This window comes from Pleurodeles waltl, chromosome 6, assembly GCF_031143425.1.
Source record: "Pleurodeles waltl isolate 20211129_DDA chromosome 6, aPleWal1.hap1.20221129, whole genome shotgun sequence".
Taxonomy (NCBI): domain Eukaryota; kingdom Metazoa; phylum Chordata; class Amphibia; order Caudata; family Salamandridae; genus Pleurodeles; species Pleurodeles waltl.
Window position 1 is genome coordinate 1,681,715,165 of NC_090445.1, and position 22,259 is coordinate 1,681,737,423.

At 44.0% G+C, this 22,259-nt stretch overlaps 1 protein-coding gene across 1 annotated transcript in view; it reads left to right on the plus strand.

Annotated features, from left to right (window-relative positions):
* Positions 1-657: 657 nt before the first annotated feature.
* NEK6 (NIMA related kinase 6) overlaps positions 658-22,259 on the plus strand; it is a 474,385-nt gene continuing 452,783 nt past the window's right edge. The window contains exon 1 of the mRNA XM_069241715.1: positions 658-794. The gene's annotated coding sequence lies outside the window, so the exon portion shown is untranslated. The remainder of the gene's footprint in view (positions 795-22,259) is intronic.

Sequence of the window (22,259 nt, forward strand, 5' to 3'; positions counted from 1 at the left end):
TGTCTGATTCTCTGTAGGAAGGGCTTTCATTAAGTGTGTAATAACAAACATTAATGTTTCTTTAAAAAAATAGTGTCTTCATCGTAATACGCCACTCGCTCCGATTCAAGTCAATGGACAAACGCAATTCTCCATGTTTCAGTTTTAAAGTCTCCCTTTTTTCTTATTTATAAATGTTGGTAAGCGTTATTATAGGGAGACACTGGACAGTACTATATCACACACATCTGGCGAGCATTTTTTTAAACAATTCGAGCGAAAATTCAAGCATTTTGTCGTTTGAATTTGAGATCGGCGTTTATTAGTATGTAATTATGATTAAACCGGGCATCTGAAATTGTCTTGTAACAGGGAAGTAGTTCATCATCCACTTTCGATTTTTGTATTTGCATTGTGTACATGCGCCGATTCCTGTGGGGAAAAAATCGAGATGCATCGAACTGTACACATTGGAATCTCACACCCGACCTGGATCAATGAGCTATGCCCGTCACGCGCACGTGTTGGGGTGAAGTGCATGCTCTCAATAAACTTTTGCCTTACATTGTGTAGCCCGCTCGCATCATTGCCAGAGCCTTGGTGTTTGGGGTGTGTTTTCACAGGTGGTGGCGCCTGCTGTAGCAGCCGGACTTGGCAGGTCTCGGATAGTGAAGGGGAGGGAGGCGGAGGGGCGGCTCTTTCCTCCTCAAAAGCTTGTGACATACCCTCCCTGACACGCTGCTTTTTTCCCCCTTTCTGGCTTATTCGGCACTTTCTGGAGACTCCCCAGGCCTGCCCGAGGACTCCTCGCTCCGGTAAGAAGCCTCTCTGTTCCCTTTGGGGTACCCCCCGCCCCAGACTGCCCCCTAACTTCCCCCGAGTCTGCTCTGCCACTCAGGGGCTGATACAGGATCCGCCACTGCTCACTTTTCAGCTTCATGGTAACAAGTCATTTCCCTGTCAGTTTCAGGTTGGCAGGAGGGCTGCAGCCTGCCTGGAGGGGGAGGGGAAGGGGTGCAGAGAGGTGTGGGGTGCAGAGAGGTGAGGGGTGCAGGGAGAATGTCCAGGAGGGATGTCAGTGTGTAGTGGAGGAGGGCATGGTAAGAAGTCATTTCCCTGTCAGTTTCTGGTTGCAGGAGGGCTGCAGCCTGCCTGGAGGGGGTGCAGAGAGGTGTGGGGGCCACAGAGATTTGGGGTGCAGGGAGAATGTCCAGGAGTGGTGTCAGTGTGTAGTGGAGGAAGGCATGGTAGGAAGTCATTTCCCTGTCAGTTTCTGGTTGCAGCCTGCCTGGGGGGTGGGTGGGGTGCAGATAGATGTGGGGTGCAGGGAGAATGTCCAGGAGCGATGCCAGAAGTGTAGTGGAGGAGGGCATGTGAGGGGGTGTAGGAGAGTGAGTGTGGTCAGGTGATGGGTGCTGACAGGATGTGGAGGAGGTGCAGTGAGGCAAGGAAGTGGGGTGCATTGGGGGGTCTAGGAGGTTAGCTGTGGACGCTTAGAGAGCCTAGAACGGAGGTGAACAGCAAGGCGCTAAGGGAGATGTTAGGAGTGAAAAACTGAAGTTTGAGTTTATAACGCAAGGTGGGGGTCGTCTAGGGGACTTGGGGTGCTGTGTGTGACTGAAGCAATGTGCAAGTGTTCTGCTGGATTAGGGGACTATGTGGGAGGGAGGGAGAGATTAGGGTACAGGTTTGAGTACAGTGACAAACTTTCGAGGGCAGCCGTGGCACTCAGTGTCTCTTGTTTACATGTGTCATGCTGAGTTCGACATGCCCTCGCCACCCCTCCCCCATATCCCAGCTATGCCGACTTGGCAAATACCTCGCAAAACTCGGAAATAGTTTCCCACACTGCAAAGTACAAAACTGCACCATTTGGCATCGGCCGCCTTCGCATGGCACTGAACTGACAAGATTTTTCGGCGAGAAAAAGCTCCTTGAGGGGAGTGGGTTTGAGCCGAACACATTTTCACAAAAGTATTGCAAGAAAACCATATGAAGCGCAGAGTTGTAAGCCCTACTCTAAAATTGTTGATGTTATTGTGAGTTTTGTGTAGCGCTGCGTTCAGGACAGGGCTGCTTCCGGGTGCGATACTGATGCAATGCTTGGCCCAGTGTCTGAACCCTTTCAATATCACACCTCCAGTGTTTTGACAGATAAAGGGCCTTTGCGATGCGGGCCCGATAGCTCAGTAGATGAATGTACCTGAGAATGGCAGAGATGTGCGTGTAAAAAACCTTTCAGCTTGCGTTTGTGCTATGCTAATGGATATGATTGTTTTGTTACCTGACGTCGTGATTGGGAATCGAATTGAGCTTCCTTAAGAAAGGGAAATTGAGCTGAGTAATGTGATGAAAAGAAACCAGTAAAAATTGCATAAAAACAAAGCAGTGTTGTGCCTCGGCGTCACGACTGGTCCTTGTGAAGTCGAAGCTTTGCAGGGGGTGTGCGCGTCTCTGGTGTCCCGGGCTTACAATAGCCCCCCTTCCTGACTCTAGTATTGTACCGTCCGGGGACCCCACGGCACCCCAGTCCGGAAATATTAATGAGGGTCAGAGGAAAGGCACTTTGGGGGAACAAGCGAGCCAATATTTTCCATCAGGCACAGATATCCGGGTGCCCAAACGAACAGCTGTCACATTCTGGAGGAAGGGACTTGCCCGGTTCCCACGGGGGCATCCACACTTTCTGAACGAGGGGCAGTTCTGGGTATACCTGAGAGTGGGCAGTTTGGCTTCTGTAATGGCACTTTCCTGAAGTTAAACGATTTGGGAACAGTATTTTTTGAGCCATGTTGGTCTAATTCTGGGTGCTCAGTAAAGAGGGCGTCAGTTATAGAAGAATGTTGGGGTTCCAAGTGCACCGGTTTGGGACCAACCGGGGTGTGTTTTGGGGTCGTTTTGAAATGGTTTTGTCGAACAGTGGAGACCCCAGTTCCCGAATGTATAAATATTTAAGTTTGAAGTTGCTTTTCCTTTATTTTCAAATGAAAAATATATTCAAGGTTGAAATGAGAGGTTTTTGTTCCATACGAACCCCTCCCCCCTTACAGGATTGTTTTTACAGAACCCTGTGTTGAATGAAACGGAGCTGGATAGAGCCTTTCTGGGCTTATAGCGCCCAAAACATCGAATCTGTCAGTTTTACGTCCTATCACCACTTCTGTAAATGTCCTCTGGCTAATGTTTTGGGTAGGCCCGAAAGACGGGCAAAATTAATAATATTGTCTGAGATGTGCCTTCAGAGTGACAGCTTGTGAGTGAGAGCAGACTTGTACACCGAGCACAACAGCTCATGCGAACGTAACCACCCGCTTGTGTGCACACGCAGCTTAATTCTCGGGTTGTCACCCCGTTTCAAAATGCTAGTCATGTGCGACCAAATAGAGTAAATTGACCAGGATCACACAGATTTGGTGATTGACCAACGAAGGTGGAATTAGAATTCCAATCCTTTTCTTCAGAAGTTAAGCAACAAAGTCACTGACCCGCATTTTGTTAAACATCTTTAGCAGCCGTAAAACTGAATTCACACTCTTTGACAATAAACAAAATACAAGATGGTCGGAATGTATTTGTAGCACAATTTGTGTTTTCTGGATTACCGCAGCAAAATCATAAATATAGTTGTTGTTTAATGTATACTATGTGCAACTTCGTTTTTTTTTTTATATGCAGTATATAAATAATGACGGGTGCCTTGTTAATGCAACCGTGACCGAAATACAGAGTGATTTACCCAAGATCACACAATGCTTAGGTCATAGGGAATGTTGGCTCAGTCTGCGACCTCAGAAAAAGAACCACCTCGGTGTGTTCACCGGTGAAGAAATGAACATCCAGTCTGTTGGAAACCAGGACTGAACGCTAGTGCAGCCGCAAGCAGGGAACCTGGTGCGAGGTTCCCTCTACCGACGCGAGCCTCTCTGTGCGAAAAGGTGAGGCGTCGGTGCAGGGGCAAGCCCAGAGCTTTAATTGGGCCGGGTCCTGCCGGTACTCAGCAGCAGCAGTTCTAAAAAGCAGGTGCTGAGACAGGTCCCTATGTGTCTGTCTAGTGTCCTCTCCCTCCGGGAGAAAAAAAAATCTAAACTGGGCATCAGTACCACCCTTCACTGCCTTTTATGTAACTGCAAAGAGACTCGTTGCAATTCTTTTCAGCCTCATCATTTCAGAACTGAAGCATTTTCAACATTTCGTACAAAGTTCTCTCATGCATCTAACAACCATTGACAAAGCCAATAGTCCTGGCTTGTTGTAGCTGTAATGTTACTGGTATTATATAACTGGATGAAATGACAGAAAGAAGCAATAAAATACTAGTCCGGCGGCACATGGGTCAGGACTTATTTGCATATGGCTGGGTCCCAACTGGAATGGTGTGTTGTGCAAAAAAAACTGATGGATTAAACACGGATATGTGACTGGGGCTGAATGTTTGATTTGTTCCACATTCCATCCATCATCTGTTTTTTGCACCTGGCACACTGTGCTAAGCACAGATTTTTAGCTTGTGTGTATAAATACTATTATGTGTTTTAAGCCACCCCCTTAATAACATCGGCCACGCCCCTTTGAGAGATCCTCTAGTGGTTTTCATTCCACTTAAAGCCCTGGAGGAGGCATTACTGGAAGAGATTCCTTCTTATCTCCAAGTCTTGCCATGTTTGACAACTTCACTATCTCAGCTGAGTTTTAAATGATAATTACATTTTTTGTTGGCCGCTCACTAGATTTTAGGGGCAGGGAGGGGCTGCATTTTGCTCACAGGCCGTGGGGTTTTCTAAAGCTCGCCTGGGTTGTTTCCCACCAGCTACTCTTTGTAGGTCTGCTTGAACGACGCCTTCTAAAACGTGTGCACCCCCCCCACACACACAACCAGCACTTCGCCAGTAGTGTTGACATAGGTTGGAATTTGTTGGGGAGACGTGTTCGCCACACCTGTGTCAGGAATGAGGGGGAAAAAACGGGGATCGCAGCCTCTCTGACTAATAGTTCCTATAGCACAAAACACGGGCACACGTATTCCTATATGCGGTGCTTTAAATGGGCCGGTACTGTCCGGTATTTTTTTTTTTTCAGAGGGAACGTACGTGCACTTCTCAAGAAAAACGTAATACCTTTAATTGGAGAGTACCAGCGCTTCTCAGAAACAAGCATGTACTCTGATACAGCGTACCTGCACTTCTGTTTTTCCATTTTAAGCACTGTCTATATGTTATGCAAAATACCCCATATTAAAGTGAGACAGTTGCTTGTATTTTAGATAGCGCCACCTACTGCAGTTTTGCACATTCTAAGCACTTAAAACATCGCCTTGGTCTCCCAAGCAGTCATGTCACCGCCCTCCAGCAGCAAGAAGCCAGGGGAGGATTGTTCTGTTGTTTTAGAGATACTTACAGAGCGCAGGATCACCACAGGACTCTCGGCGCTAGCAAATAGTGCTATTTCCCATTGGAAACGAATACTCCGTTGCACTGGCTCATTTATCACTTCCATCACAAATCACAGGTTCTCTGCTACTGCCCCTGCCCTAACCAAAGAAACAGTCACACCTGCTAGCGCTGCGAGACGTCGAGTAGTGTGGGTCGGCTAGAAGCGCCCTGAGGCCCTTTCCTGCAGTCACTCGATGCATACCGGAGTAATAATCCTTCCGTGCCTTGGTGCAGTTCAAAGTAGGCTTGGCCAGCCTGGACAGGTCTAGCTTAAAAGTTCTTGTGAAATAAAGTGCTGCGCACGGATGTCGCATTGTGCAGGGCATGGTGGTGGTGCTGCGCACGTGGTCTGCAGTGGGCACTATGCAGTGGTCTCAAAGTAACCGACACACTTCAGTGTAGCAGTAAAGTATATAAAAAGTGATGGATAGAATGCTTCAGTCAATTTCAGCCCCTGGTAATTACTCAGAGCTACACCCCACCCATGGTTATTTTGCATACTGTGCAACCTCAGTTTGGGCCCAGCCATATGCAAATCAGTCTTGGCTAAGTCCAGTGGGAACACTCCAGCCCGAACTGCCGGGTCTTCGTGAACCAGAACACAAGCAACACAGGACCAGTTTCACCCTAATTAGGGCTCATCGGCCAGGTAAAGATTGATTCCAGTGTCAGTGTCTACGGGACCCTTGTCTAGGCTTACTGTCTCACTGAGGGTGACCTACCTAAGGCTACATAACTGCATGGATGGAATGCTTGCATAAATCTCAGCCAGGCAATTCATCCATCACTTTGTTTTTGATGCCCCAGCTGTGACTGATGTGGGCGCTGTGCTCACTGGGAGCCCAACCGGGAATAAAAGGGACTACGGTTGCTTGTGCTAAACTGATTTGCTGATGGCTGGGTCCAGACTGAGGCGGGATGGTGGGTGAAAGACAGATTGCAATTCTGCCCTGACTGATCGCCAGTGGCTGAGAATAATCCAAGCATTCGAACCATCGCTTTATTTATGGCACTAAGGTGCAGCAGCATAGTCAGTGCTGGGACTGGAAAAAAAGACTTCTGGATAAATTGGGGACCAAAGTGCCTTAGTGAAAAAGGGGGTGGAATGGCAAGGGAATGAGTTTGACAGTCAATTTATTGATTTATTTTTTCATAAACTCTGTGGCAAAACAATTGGCTACAAGGATAATCCTGACAATAAATCTGCTCTGGTTTACTTAATTGATCACAAATAAACTCAATTTTAAAATACCTTAAACTGGGATTAAAGGACCGTTTGCTGAGATCTTTGTGTGCATAGCAATTTTCAAGAGGTAATAACAATGGGAAGATAACTCTGGTGGTTAATGCACTTACTGGCTAGATCTGTCTTTTGTCTAGCCCCTGTCTTGACGTATAAAGTAGAACAGAGGGTTAATGTACCTGCCACAAAGCAAATGGTGTAGCGTGCAGATCTCATATTTCCATTTTAAGGCTAGGTAAGCGGGTTACTGCTTTGGACACAGTGATTCTTATGTTACTTGCAGTTCATAAGTTGCAGTACTTCAAATATAGCACGGTTAGCTATGAAACAGCCCCAAAGGGTTGTTTGGAAACTGCAAGACATGGGTTTAGAACCTTATTTTTTACTCCAACTAATCTACTGTCTAATATTTAATTGCACACTTAACATATAATGCCTGCTAGCAAGGGTGATAAATGACTCCTATACCTTGTAACTGTCTTTATATTGTGGAACATTTACTGTAGCTGATCAACACACTTGTATGATTTATTGACTCTGTGTAATGTGTGCATGTGTTTTGACTCTGTATGATGTGTGCATGTAATTTGTCTCTGTATAATTTGGGATGAGTAGAACTATAAAAGAAATAAAAATAATATAATTGGTAAATACCATTTAAAACGATATTTGTGTGATTACTCGCACAGGAGATACATATGGCATTCTTTCAGTGCAATATATTCTGTGATATGGGGTAATAAATCAGGGCCTGGGTATAAACAGTATTAAACACAAATGGCCCCCAATGGGGATGTGTCCCCCTCGGCTTTCACAGCCACGCTTCTTTTTGTTTTAGAACCCCTTTCAAAAGGAAATTCTTTAAAAATTAAATATAATTTTATTTTTGTATTCCCAAAGAACATTTCAAAGCAAGAATATCATAATAACAAAGGCGCTACTATACAGTGATGGCGCAGTGCAAAGTGACAAGGTGAAATAAGTGCACTGGTTCTATAAATACAAAGCATATACATGTGACTGGAACTGAGGATGTGGTATTGTATAGTATATCTGTACATCAGATATTCCTATCCTTATTAAAAACCAGTCTACATTTTTGAGTTCTGTCGACGTTTCGACCCCAATAACAGATTAATCAGTTCTGGGTCATCTTCAGGACAGCAAATATTGTGGAGACACCAGAGGGTATAACATAATTCTCTCCTTTCCATTGATAATCGCGGTTGAAGAGGCTTCTCCTGATTACATCAACCAATATCTAAGACTGTTAATTGGCACCCATATGTAGATCAAGAACGGCTATGAAATTGGATTCACGAGCAGTGAACAAATCAGCCGTGCTCCGCCATAGATCAAGGTGAAAGTGCGGCAGAGGGATGATAGCTCTGTTCATTCAAAGTAATAAACTTTGCCGGAGAGACCTTTCAATAGAGTAGGTACAGTATTTCACCTTTTCAACACTTCTGATGACTAACTCCTATTAAAGAAGATTAACTCATGTATTAAAACAAAGGATGGATTTGTATTGCTTCCCCAGCACTGTCAGATTTCAATGGGTAGTCATTTCTTTACGTTTGTCAAGCAACCACATAGGTGTTTGACTCATGCTTAGAATTTGAAAGCCAAGCTCTTATTGAGTTTACAGAGCAGACTCTCCTAGAGGCTCCTTTTGCTTGAGTATCTCGTTTTGCTTGAATAAACCCTACATTTGGCTTTCCCCATTTTTTTCCCCAATTAATATTGCTATTTGTGTGAGGTGGTCTTGCCACTCTGGTCAGTGATAATCTCATTGTTGGAAAGTCCTATGGGCTGTTTGTCATTCATATAGGATAGAATTCTCACATTTACATAAATCTGTTTCAGGAAGTGACGTCCTGCTCTTGGTGCTATTGTGGACGTCTGTGGCACACAAAGCTTCTCTGGACCTTGTTGAGACGTAATGTAGTTTAAACTGGCTTGACAAAACTTCGGGCATGAGTAAAAGGTGTGTTGGCAATGGGAGCAAAATATAATTTTAAAGATTACACTGGACAACAACAAAAAATACTACAGAAAACATAAGAATGTGTTCTAGTCATCATTCTGGAAATTCAGAAATAAAATTCAAAATAAAGAAAGAATCTACACTTTAAGCTCACAAATGACTAGCAAAAAGGTATTGGACATGGACCTTCTGACTTTAGCATAATTTATGTTTCAGAAAAATGTAAATTCAGCTGAGGATAAAAATTAAAGTAGATTATGAAGATCTTTCATGTTTAAAACTCCATTATGATGTGTTTTTGTGGTTCCCTCGGTACAGATTTGCAATTGAAACACTTTACTTTCCCTTTCCAAACCTGGTATGTGTAGCAGAGCCCCTTTTTCATGAAATTCCCCTGTCTATTTGATGACTAGGTCTCAGTAACACATTTTCCGCGACACATGCCTAATCTGGAACTTTCTTCCCCGTCTACTTATCAAAAATCAGGTTTGTCATTCAGTGTGGACTTTGGCTTGTGGTGCCTGCGTAGGTGGTTCCTGGGACTTGGTGAGCCTGAGACACATCAGGCTGCTGAAGTGAAATAAGTCCTCAGTGTGTGTGGCATGAGATTGCAGGCACCTGCTGGTGGATGTAAAAGTGAATGGTGCCTTGCCCTTGTGTGTCTGGTGTGACACAGGTTATGGGAGAAGTGTAGGTGGGGTTGGGCACTCAAGGCGACTATATTGGCTCTGATGATTCTGTGTTGAGAGAGTGGCTGGTGATAGCCCGGGCAAACCGCCCCACTGATATGGTAAAAATGACCAGGAACCGACCTTCCACTGTACAGACGAACAGGCGATTCCTCTTGCCAGTCTGTGCCAACCTTGCTGGAGGGACCTCACCCTCAACAGACACGCTGTGGTTTTTCCAGTGAAAATCCCAGAGTAAAATTCCTTGATTAGGGTTAAAATGAGTGTCTTATTTGCCCAAGTGTCTGAATTGCAAACCTTAAGATGAGGCAAGGATTGTGTAAATATCTTACCTGTGCCGGATGTCCCTGCCGGGTGTATCTTGAGTTCAGTGCAGATTTGGTTCACAAATTATTACTCCATGAGGGGTCTTTCTCCTGGAAATTCAGTATTACTTCCCATTTAATTGAGAGTGAGCCACAACTACTCATCGAAAAAAAACTTAATGATTCGGGTCCCAAGTGCCAGAGATGATCATCTTTTTAAAATGTGTTTATCGAGCAGAAGCCTAACCTGAAGGCAATGGATCGCTTCCCAGAAAAAGTAGTTTCAATCGCAACATAAGTGGGTGAAAAGAGGGGATGCATGTTTTGACAGCTAGTCTTTCGAGAATTTGATGCATATGGATTCCTGAAGATGATGAGTGGTGGTGATAGTCCGAGGTTTTAGACAAAGAGTTTCAAAGTTGTATTGAGTGGCTGGAAACACTAGATTGATTTTTTTTTTTTAGCAGCAGGTGTGATTTAGTTCTGTTAGTTCATGTATCTCCCTTCGGAATTATATTTTCGTGGCAGGAGGCTGATTGTGGAAGAGAGTTAATTTATATCTTATGCATAGAACTTTTTTTTTTGGTAGATTTTTAAAGCATTTGCAAAGAATTCTATGTGCTAGAAGAATTCGCCGTGGACCCTTTAGAATCGGTGAGGTACTGAGTAAGTTAAGTGAGTGTCCATGGATGGATCCTTTAGAATCGGTGAGGTACTGAGTAAATTAAGTGAGTGTCCATGGATGGATCCTTTAGAATCGGTGAGGTACTGAGTAAGTTAAGTGAGTGTCCATGGATGGATCCTTTAGAATCGGTGAGGTACTGAGTAAATTAAGTGAGTGTCCAGGGATGGATCCTTTAGAATCGGTGAGGTACTGAGTAAGTTAAGTGAGTGTCCAGGGATGGATCCTTTAGAATCGGTGAGGTACTGAGTAAGTTAAGTGAGTGTCCATGGATGGATCCTTTAGAATCGGTGAGGTACTGAGTAAGTTAAGTGAGTGTCTATGGATGAATCCTTTAGAATCGGTGAGGTACTGAGTAAATTAAGTGAGTGTCCAGGGATGGATCCTTTAGAATCGGTGAGGTACTGAGTAAGTTAAGTGAGTGTCCAGGGATGGATCCTTTAGAATCGGTGAGGTACTGAGTAAGTTAAGTGAGTGTCCAGGGATGGATCCTTTAGAATCGGTGAGGTACTGAGTAAGTTAAGTGAGTGTCCAGGGATGGATCCTTTAGAATCGGTGAGGTACTGAGTAAGTTAACTGAGTGTCCATGGATGGATCCTTTAGAATCGGTGAGGTACTGAGTAAATTAAGTGAGTGTCCAGGGATGGATCCTTTAGAATCGGTGAGGTACTGAGTAAGTTAAGTGAGTGTCCATGGATGGATCCTTTAGAATCGGTGAGGTACTGAGTAAGTTAAGTGAGTATCCAGGGATGGATCCTTTAGAATCGGTGAGGTACTGAGTAAGTTAAGTGAGTGTCCATGGATGAATCCTTTGAGTTTCCAGGTTCTGGTTTTCTTGTTCTGGTTCGGCTCTGTTCTATTCTTCCTGCTCGCGTTATGTCCCAGCTTCCACAGTAGAACAGCCACGTGGTGGCAAAACGAGTTTATCCTTGGTCCAGAATTGAATTAATTGCTTCTGAAAAAGAGAACGCGCAGCTGATTCGGAGGGCTGCGAAATCGAGGCGAAAGTGACCCCAGCAATCCAGGGCTTCCTTACTAGGGCAAAGTTGCTTAAAGGAAAACAGAGGCACTGTTTCATAATATGTTGCATTTTCCACCGTGGAACATGAATCTAAAACGATTGTCTACATCTTACTATTGTTATATGTTGAATATAAAATATATTGAATTGTATTCTTTTACTCCAATGTTGAAAAGGAGAATTGTTTTGTGCTAATTTGCTTATTTTCAATAGGATTGCCAGCTTTGGAAATCGTAAAATGCCTTTAACGTTTTGTTTGTAAACGCAGAACAGTTCTAAAATATTTCAGCAGGAGCGCTGTGCTATGACAAAAATTGCACAGCCTGTGCAATAATAGACATCTTGGGTCCCTAAAAACACATTTGCAGTTTGAAATTCCACATCCTGGTTCACAACTTGCATCTTTTTGCTGAAGTGCAGAGTCCGGATGTCAACAAATTTAGAACCACTGCAAATTTAGGCTGTGGGGTGGGAAAGAGACGCGTTGTCAGCTTGTATGCACTCTAAAAGTGTGTGGGTGGGGGGATTGGAATAGGGTTTGTGCATGATCGTTTACCTTTTATGTTCGTGTTTGTGGGTTTACACATATATGTATCAGATTCTTCACTCCCTGTATGCATGCTGCAAATGCACCTTTCTAATTTCTTTACAATCAACTCTTTGGTGTTTTGCAATATCCTTATAATGTACAACAGGGGATACTTTAATCCTTATATAATATATCACAACATGTAGTGCTTAATTTGTAAATAAAAAGGTGCCGGTGCCCAAAGCCCTCCTCTTAAACACGCGGCTGCTGCAATTAAATGTGCGAGCACAGAATACTGAGGCAGTAATCCTGAAGGCCTCTTCAATCAATTCACAGCCACTCCCTGCCCCTTCAGCTTACTCTTGCAGCTTTCTGCTTTCTTTCATTCTGACGCTTTTTCGTTTTTCTCTTCCTCGTCTTTGCCACATGTGACTTTTGCTCACAGCACATGCTTGGGGCAGAAGAATAAGTGCCGGCCCACAAAAATAAGTGCCGGTGCTCAGCACCGGAAGCAACAAGCACAAATTAAGCACTGACACCATGGCCAAAAGGGACTCCAATCGAGCCAGAGGCCTTTTGGTGTAAATGGTTTATTAAAATGCAAAAGTTGTTTGGGTGTCTACTCATGGAGGTGAGATATTATAAAAGAGGCAGTAAAACAACGTAGTTTACATACAGAGTAAGAGTTAAAATACTGCAGCATCGTTGACAGCTGTGGTGGTCTATATGTCCTGTATCCAGTTCTACATTACAGTTTATTCCATATATTTCAGTCGTAAGTGCCCATCGATCACTGTATTGTGCCAGATTCTGTCGAGCCAGGCACAGTTCTACACAGTTTGGATTACTATACCCCCATCCAGTTCAGATAGTGTTCAGAAGCATTAACAAATGAGTTATTCTGTAGTAGCCGGCGGCGGGCATGTGAATCGGAGATGCCTTCCTGCATGTTTGCGAACACTTTGCCTTCCTATTTTTCTTGCTCTAGTTTTCTGGTTAGACTAGAAATTCCAGTTTGATGGTTTCATTTAATGGTTTTTCCCATTCTGTGTTTGCTTTATAAAACGGTGTCATCCCCAGCAGGCCCTAACGTGAGCACAGTTTAATCTTATGTTGTCAGGTTTTTCCCCTTGGGCATATCTTTAAATTTTAAATATGTTTCAGTAAAGATAAGGCATGTTATTGAAACACGCACCTTTCTGCATTAAAGGAGCAACAGAATGTTCTTGCCCTAAAACGTGTTTACTTAATGGATATTTTTGTTGATGGTTTCAAAGCTTGAGTTGGAAAAAGGTAAGCAGTGTGCAAAAAAATAAAAACATAAAACTGAGCATGTACAGTTGTTAAAAATCTGAACTCTCTGGCCCTCAGGTTGTAGGTTTCCGATTCCCTCAGACTATGCCAATGACCGTTTTCTGCTTGCGGGACATCATAGAGCAAGAAATGGTTAGAAAAAGGTTGCATCCTCCAACAGAACTCCAGAACTTTCTTGCTAGGGCCTCTGGGACAGCGCTGGACGAGGAGGCGGTGTCTGGAACAGTGTCTGGGGGTTGGCTGGGTGGCCATGGTTCAGCCAATCAGGCGGCCTTGCACGCTGGTGGGAAATATTCTCGAAAGTAGGAAAACCTTTTATACAGCTTGGACTAGTTCTACGGGAGACTGGAATGTTGGGTGAACAACTTCCAAGCAGCATCAGTCCCCACCCCCTCTCTCCCATTGCCCTGAGCTGGCCCCTCATTTTTTCAGACTATAAATATTAATGCATCTCGCACTGGTACCTTCAGTTGGAAAACCAATTAGGCAAAGTTGGTGCCCCAAGGTGTCACAATTTCTTTCATCCCTAAAAAAGAAAGGACATCACTGCTAGGGAAACCATCTTTACTGGCAGGGCATCTTTGACAGAGGAAGCATTCCTGTTATGACCTATTAAGTGGATGTTATTCATTTTTAGAGAGCAAGTCTTCTTGCATCGGTCTTAACTTCATAAGCATTTTATATACATCGAAATATTTTACTCCTGGAAATTCAGCAGCAAGTTAGCCGTAAGAAACAAGTCCCCACAGAAAAGCAAAACATGACTGTGTGACGTTGGGTTAAGGCCTGCAGCAGAAAATCATGTGCTTCCTTGCAGGAAGTCCCGCCTCTACAAGAGCAGGCTGGTACATCTGTCTATGTCCAGCAAGAGAGATGGAGTTTTTTCAGGAGTAAATTTGTTTGAATTAACTTTGGTATTTTTTATAAATATTTTCCCCATTATGTGTTGCCCATAGCTTTTTCATTATCTCCGGCTGCACACTGTACTTTACAGGGGGATCTTGCACCATCAAAAGTCCTGCTCCGGTTGATGCTACCGATTGGGTGACTTGGTGGATAATAGAGAGAGCCTGACCAATAACTGCAGGGACAGAGGACCATTTCTAAAACCTCAGTAAGAAGAGGGAGAAACACTCATGAAACCTATGAAGACCTACACTCTTGCAACCGGGTTGTGGGCGCAGCACTCTACTGGGATGATGGATAAGGTCAACCCTGCCTCGTCTTCCTTGGGGCATTCTCCTGTTGGGTTCACCCACCAGAAGTCACCTAACACCAAACAGCACCAGGGTGGCATTAAACATGGTGGACGTAGCGCTATGTAATATCCTTCTGACGTAGCATAGCAGGATCCATAACTGGGCCTGCGTGGCTTGCAAATACTGCCTGCAGCATACCAACAGTTCAGTTGGCTGGATTGGATTGTTGATACAAACTATAAGAATAGCCCTAATGAAACCAATTGCACAGGGTGCAGATTGCCTGCGCGGATCTGATGCAAGAGCAGGCTGCTCCTTGCGTAATTACAGGCATGCTCCCAAAATCTGACCACCTCTTCTTAGGTAGAGATCTGTGGGCTCAGAGGCTCTGCTGGTGCTCGGCTGTATTTACTTTTAAACATTGTGCAACAAAAAAACATAAAGTGTCATTGTTTTCCAGGCTCCCAACTGCCTGCTTCTGGGAAGCTGTTATGTGCTATCACTGCGTGGGCTTTAATTGTTACTTCAAAGTTGTAATTGGCACGTTGCCTCAAAAAGAGTCAAATGATTGCCCTTAAAGTAAGATTACAACGTGGAGGCCAAAACCTACAGTATGGCGACCCTGATACTAGGGTGAATGGATAAACAGGACTCCTCTAAAGTGCACGTTTGCCTGAAGGCATTATGACTAGGCCTGACATAAGGGCCAGACATAAGGGCCAGGGACCTGACAGTCAGGTACCCTACAAAAGAGTCAAATAAAGAAAGAAAGTTTGAGATGTATCCAAAGTCATTTCTTGTTGGGGTGAAAAAGTGCAGATCGAGAGTAAGTATAGTCCAATGGGAGGTTGCCACTATTGGAAAGTGACCTATATACTATGGGTCCTAGTCACAAAGGCAAATTTGGTCGTAAATTTAAGTAAAGTGAATCATACATCTAAGTTTACAACCAAGTCTAATTTTTTTTGCCTGCTAGGAATTCACAGTGGGATTCCGAGCTGAGGCAGACACCTAGGTGGTTTCTCTGCCACAAGTCCAGAGACATCCACAGTAGTAAATCCCACTTATTTTAGGGCAGTGAGCATTTCAAACTTCTCCCTCGCCCCTTTCACGCTGGACTCCAACCAAGTTACTCCAAGGGATGGGCGAACTCACATTTGTGGACATTTTCAAACGCCTCCCTGGCCCCTTTTCCCTAGACTCCAGCCCAAGTTACTCCAAGGGATGGAGGAACTCTCCTTCCAAAACTGAAAGGTGAACAGATCACCCCCAGATTTAATGGGTGTGTAGCAGAGAGGCTCTCTGAACATGGTACAGTGTTTTCTATGTGGGGAATATGTGCATTTTCAGATGAGGCTCCATTCACCTGTGTGGAGTTCTACACTATGGAGAACTTTGCACAGGGTGGAATAGTAGTCTGTGAGGGAGATTCCTAGAAGTGTGCCTGCCACAACTTTCCAGCCCATACTTCTGGCAACTTTCAGGCATACATAGGCCCACAAATGAGGGTGCCGGGCCTACTCAGTGTGTGCTTTGTTAGCCAAGTTTCCTGTACGTTTAAATAATACCTTATTTCACACGTCTTGCATTTTGGTTTCTCTGTTTTCCACAGTCCACCAGTAATCTAGCAACAAGGAAGATTGTACATTAAAAGCAGTTCTTTAAATGGGCAGGTGCTGTCCGGTACTGAGTACCTGCACTTATTTAATTTGAAATGGAGCCTACCTGCACTTCTCAACGCTTCGATACATTTAATGGGAGATTACTGGCACATCTCGGAAGCAAAAAGGTACTCCGTATAGTGGGTACCAGCACTTCTACACTTGATTAAAAGAAAAACCCGCCATATATAGGGTCAGACATATATTCTGCTGTTTCACTCTCACTTTGTTGAAAATTAATTCCCAGTCTCCTTAGCTTGGCTTATGCTCGGCCAAGATGTGAGCTCTCTCTCTCAGTGAGGGTTTCTACGCAGAGTGGGCCCAAGGTCTCATGCAACATGGACACCGTACCAGGCTGCCTGTTGTGCACACATTTTTGAAGAAGCCTGCAAGATATGATGCCCACAGACTAATAACATAGCCTGACCCCACACGACACCTTTACGCAAAATGGAAAACGGAAATGCATCTTGGGTCACCGAGAAGCCTGGTAAAAATAGCAAATTGATGCCTTCAGACCGCAAATGCCTTTTTTGATTGTTTTTGTGGTCCCACCCGTTGGATCCTGGTGACCAAGAGTCGCAGAGCATAAATGTGACAAGGTAATTGCAATGTGCTGTTTTGAGGAATCTGCGGGGCTTTAAACCCTTAGGATACAAGACTCTTCCTGGATAATGTGTGTATTTTTTTTGTCTCACTGCTCAAGTCTGTTTTTGGTTGCAATATGTGGTTACACTGAGACTTATAACAAAACATACTGCTTTAGATGGTGAGCCCAGATGCACATGTAGATTTGGTGAACATGCAGTAATAAACGTAGTTCTAATTTTGAATTTTTTTTGGAATTCATAAAAGTTTGTTTTATGATTATAAAAGGATTTCCTGTGAGTCATTTTTAGGGCCGAGCCTGCAAGCGCTCTGGCTCCTGTTGTAATCGCTCTGTGAGCTTTTAACCACCTTGGTTCGTGAGCGTGCGTTTTAAAATTTGCTTGATTTCATCAGTGAAAGGCATGCATATGTCGTGCCTTTACTGGTGTTCAGCCCTCCTCTAGCGCACCGGCCAACTACTGAAAACATACTGTCGTAGTTTGGACTCTTGCTCTGAGCAAGACTGCGGGTCTCAGGATGACAGTACTTTCGTTTGTAGGTGACTACGTTTCTTCCTACAACTAGTTGTAACTGTTGTCCAAACCTTACCGGCTTACTAGCAGTACCTCACCAGAAACAAAATAGTAAAAGGTGATATGTAGCAGTCGCTTACGCATGGACTCAAAATAAGATATCTCAGGGTTGTCGTGGTTAAACGGAAATTACCCTTTTCTCACAGATTTATTATGTCTCATACAAACAAAGGCAATAACACAGATGCAGTGAAGTTATAATAGTTTTTATTCAACATAACTGCAATTTGTGATAAGTTGCATGAACTGCAATGATTAGGATAATGAATATACCAAGCAACAGTATTGTGAAGAGGAGAGTCATTGTTATAAAGACCCCCACCATTATGCAATATATGAAAGAAATATATGTATATGTAAAAAATGGAATAAGCCCTAATACCCTAAGTAGAGTAGGTCTAACCTCCTACCTAAAAAAAGGAGAGCTGGGTTTGTTAAACCTAATCTGCCAAAGCCGTGTCCATGAGAGGAGCCCCCAACCCTCGTTACCTTGGAATGAGGTCTCTATCTCAGACTCCGCAGGGACACGAAGACTGGGTCAGCGTCAAGATGACTGCAGCATCGGTATCATCGATGGTGGCGATGCCCTCTGGTCGGAATCCCTCTGATTATCTGTCTAAAAGTGTGATGTATTTATGCAGATCTACAAGGACCCCTGACATAAGTGTTATTCATAACAATAGATAACAGGCATGCTTGGGACGGCAATTAATATCAACAATCCCTCGAAAGTATAGAGAGGGAAAATCCCTAAGTGTGAATGCCTACTGTATGTTTGTCTTTCGTGCTTGATCTTGACGCCTTGGCGCAGTGACACCGATAATAGAACCCATAACAAGTGGCCTAACTATAAACAAGGCCGCCATTTTAAAGGAAATAAATAATTAAATGGACTAAGACAGAGCAAGCTAAGTAGGTTAAAAGTCACTGGGTGATGGGGGCACGAGTTTACAAGCCTACGGCTAAGCTAACTCCTGTTATCCCGTTAAAACAAACTAGGATTCACTACAATACGAGGCACCATGTTTTCCGCATGGCTTCTGGACTACTTTTTCTTTCCTACGCAGCACTAGCTCGCCGGGCAGCAGTCAAGCGCTTTGCTTGACATCGACCCTTTTACATGGATAATTCAACTTTTGACGGTTACATCGATAACTGCACCTTTGCCAATGTGTTTGACTGCGAGCGAGCTTCTGTCTCCTTTTGTGTGTCTCCTTTACGCTCATGGCAACTGTCAGCTCGCTTATGTGAAACTGTTTTACTTTTCATGTTCAGTTTATGTGGCAAGAAAAGTCCTGTCTGGAGTTTACAACGCTAATAGCTCTCTCTAACTCGAGCAAATGCAACAACCATTGCATTGCAAATGCTTGTTTGTTCATGTGAGTAAATCTTCTGCAGAGGTGGGAAGTGAGCGTTATGAGGGCTTAAAAGGCATGCGAGTTTGGGCGCACCTACAAACGTACACACTTATTGGTATTCACAAACTCCTTTCTGATATTTTTACATCATGAAAAAAGTCGAGGATTACTCTTGCAAATTTCCACGGATGGTAAAATCCCTTTCTAGGCTTTCTTCGGAAGATTATTCTACCCTATGTCCACGTGGGACTCGAGTTGTTAATGTCTGGGTCCCCCCACTCATGGCGACACGTTTCACATGTACAAGATGTGGTCCACCCTGCTTTCGGCCTAGAAACCTGAAGGCTTTGTAGGCCAACCGGGTACAGATCGGGCCCAGATAAGAACGAATTTTTCTTTAGTTTAATTCAAAATGGGGGTTAGCTCCCATATGCCACACGAGTTGCTTCGAAGTGCTAATGAAACACCCACGACCTAGCAAAAAGACAGTAAAACTTTAACAAAGCCACCGTCGAAGATTTGATAGAATTTGATTTTAAATCTGTCTGGGAATGGGGTAAGCACAGCCCCCCGAGAGCGTGAAGTAAATGCTTTAATTACTTACACAGGACAAGGGTATGGAACTTCTTTTTCTGAGGTGGAGTTTGTGCCTCTGTATGTTTTTTGACAAGGCAGGTGCCTCGTGTAACTGTAGATGAAACAGGCTTTTCTAGCACACATCTTAGTGGGTTTCGGGGGGTTACGTTCCAAAATATGGACTGCTGTGGCCAGATGAACCCCGATATTGTCGAAGTAAGCACACACAGGGACGTCTAGCTTTCCTATGTAACTCCAGTTCCCCTGCTGATATATTGGAAGTATTGCGGAGTTGCTATCGAACTTGTTTTGCTGTAACCACACCTAGAAGACGGGTTGTGGTCAAGGGCCATGTTTTTTTGGTTGTGTGTATATATGTGTGTGTGCATGAGATTCTCTTTTAAAGCCCTTCATACGTGTCAGTGAGCCTGTAGGTTACTTGTTTGAGATCTTGGGCACGCGTGGGGGCAGCAACCAGAGTTTTCAGAACTCCTAATATTCGTGGTAAGAGGAATCTGTGCAGAACTGTGAGGCTTTTGTGAAAACAGTGCTCCCCAAGTCATCTGGCCGCCATGTGTGCTTTACCAATATTGTTGTTTCCACTGGGGTCTGTGCCTCGTGATGTCAGACGCCCACATCACCTGAAGCTTGCACACGTTTTGGGCACAGGAAGCTGACTCACCAACTAGGCTTTTTGTGTTGATCTAGTGAGAGAGTGACAAACAGAACCCACGTGGGCAGTGCCTCATTGATCTCTGTCTATAAAACCAGTGCCTCTTTTAATTTTCCTTACAGGTTTCACAAGGCAAGCCCTCTTGCAGTGTGCATGCATATTGCATTAATGGCACCAATCCAGGCCCCTGTCACTGTGCAGACCTACCCTCTGTAAATTATTGTTATTTTAATTTCGAGGATTGAATTTAGATCCTAATAATTCCAGTTCCTTGGCGGTGTCTTGACATCCCCTGGTTGGCAATAAGATTAGACCCCCTCCTACTGGCTCAACAGAGCGGTGTTTACAGAAACCCATGCCACCCTGCAGCTTCTACTGCAAGGAATAGAATGACAGAACTTAGCTTTCAGAGCACATCTTGCCAAGAAAACATCGCATTGTTACACTTGTTAATGCACCTCAAAATCAAACCCCAGATCCCTACACCCAACGTTCAGTCCACCATCTAAGTTCTCATCTGCCGTCCCCTTCGACTGGAGCAGCTCTCTTCGCGTTGGCACGGTGTAGGGCAAAGGTCCCTGATGCTCGTTTTACTAATTCCTCTTTTGTTTCTCTATGGGTTGGGTTTTTCTCTATGAGTGTTAGTGATGCCTTTTACCTATGTTAGCGCTTCAATGCTCTTTGTGAGCCGGAATGCGCTTTATAAATATATCTACATACATACATACATTCTGGATGGCCAGTAAGTTCTCTTGTGCAGAGACCTATGGTCCTAGTATCCATAGAAATGTTCTACGTATTTTGTTTGTTGCTCACCAACAGCATACTAGACTGTGATGAGTGATGGGGGGGCCCCAAAAGTGGTACTTCTTTAACATATGGTTTCCATTCAAATGACCAGGCCATGATAAAATCAACGGATGGTGCCGTACAGGATATTTTACCTGAACCTCATTGGGCAGTCTTCATGTTGGAGTGCAAGGGTAAATCCATGTGGCATATCATGACTGACCCTCCTGGATCCCTTGAGTGTATTTTGTGAGTATTAGAGTAGTTTGGTACTCAGGAGGGAGGCTGCCTCCTGGGCTGGGATAATTCTTGGATGTATGCAGCCTATCAAGGTCATGCAGGCCAAATCTGCATCCTTTCATCCAAAAGCATTAGGATTCTCAACGTGACATGGGTTGTGGATTTCTCGGATGAGAGCAAAGAAATTACCCAAAAGATCGCAGTGCGGCAAAGTGTATAGTTTTTGTTCTGAAAATGAATCAACAAAAGTTTTGCTCTCCTAAGATGACTATCTTCCCAGCTTTCAGGAGTATGGTTTAAAAAAAAAAAATACCACATTCTTTCTTACTAGAAGTCTATTTTCTCTTTTTTGTGTGGTTTCAGTCTAAATGCACGGGTGAACCCAAAAAGTGGCATACTTCTGAAACTCAGCAACATTTTGAATTCAGTAAGCCATCATTTATGTAAATTGATCACGGTTTTCTCAAATAAGTGAGTCACTAAAATAAAAAATGATGACCATTAGGAGGAAAAATAGCAATTGGTGACAAAGTTTTCAACTCTAATTTTTTTGCCCCAATTTATGTATTTATGTATGTATGTATGTATGTATGTAGGTAGGATTTTTAGAGCGCATTCCGGCTCAAAAGAGCATCAAAGCGCTAGACAATAGGTGAGAAAAAAGAAACAAAGGCGCGATGCAGGAGGTACAAAGATAAAATCGAAGGCCAGCTAAATCAGACCTCAATTAGCGGGGAAAGAGAAAAGTTTTGATAAGTTTTCGGAAGTTCAAGTAGTTAGATTCCTTCCTAATATGGATTGGAAGAGCATTCCAATGTCTAGCAGCGGCCACAGTGAAGGATTTATCTCCCCATCTGACTTTCTGAGTTCTTGGAGCCTGAATCCTATAGGCTTCACGGGACCTTAGATTCCGCCTGTTCCTATAGCAACAGAGGTGAGTGACCAAATAACGAGGGCCAATACCATACACTGCTTTGTGGGTCAAGCACAAGATTTTAAAGGTCACCCGTTGGGCAACTGGGAGCCAATGCAACAGTTTGAGACGGCCTGTAGCTGAGGCAGAGCATGGGAGATTTAGAATACATTTTGCCGCCATATTCTGGATCAGTTGGAGTTTTTTCATAGAAACACTGTCCAGATTACATAGGAGGGAATTACAGTAATCGAGCCTAGACATAACTAGAGCTAATGTAACAGTAACTTTCCACACCTGTTGTAAGTAGGGGAAAATTTTCCTTAACATTTTCAATATCCATAGACAGGTCGAAACAGTCTGAGTGACCTGGGCTTTGAAGGATAGATGGTCATCCAAGATGATCCCTAAATTTCTGCTGGAGGTAGTGGGAACAGGGAGAGATCCACACTCAGCAGGCCACCAGCGGGAATTCCATCGCTCTATCCCAG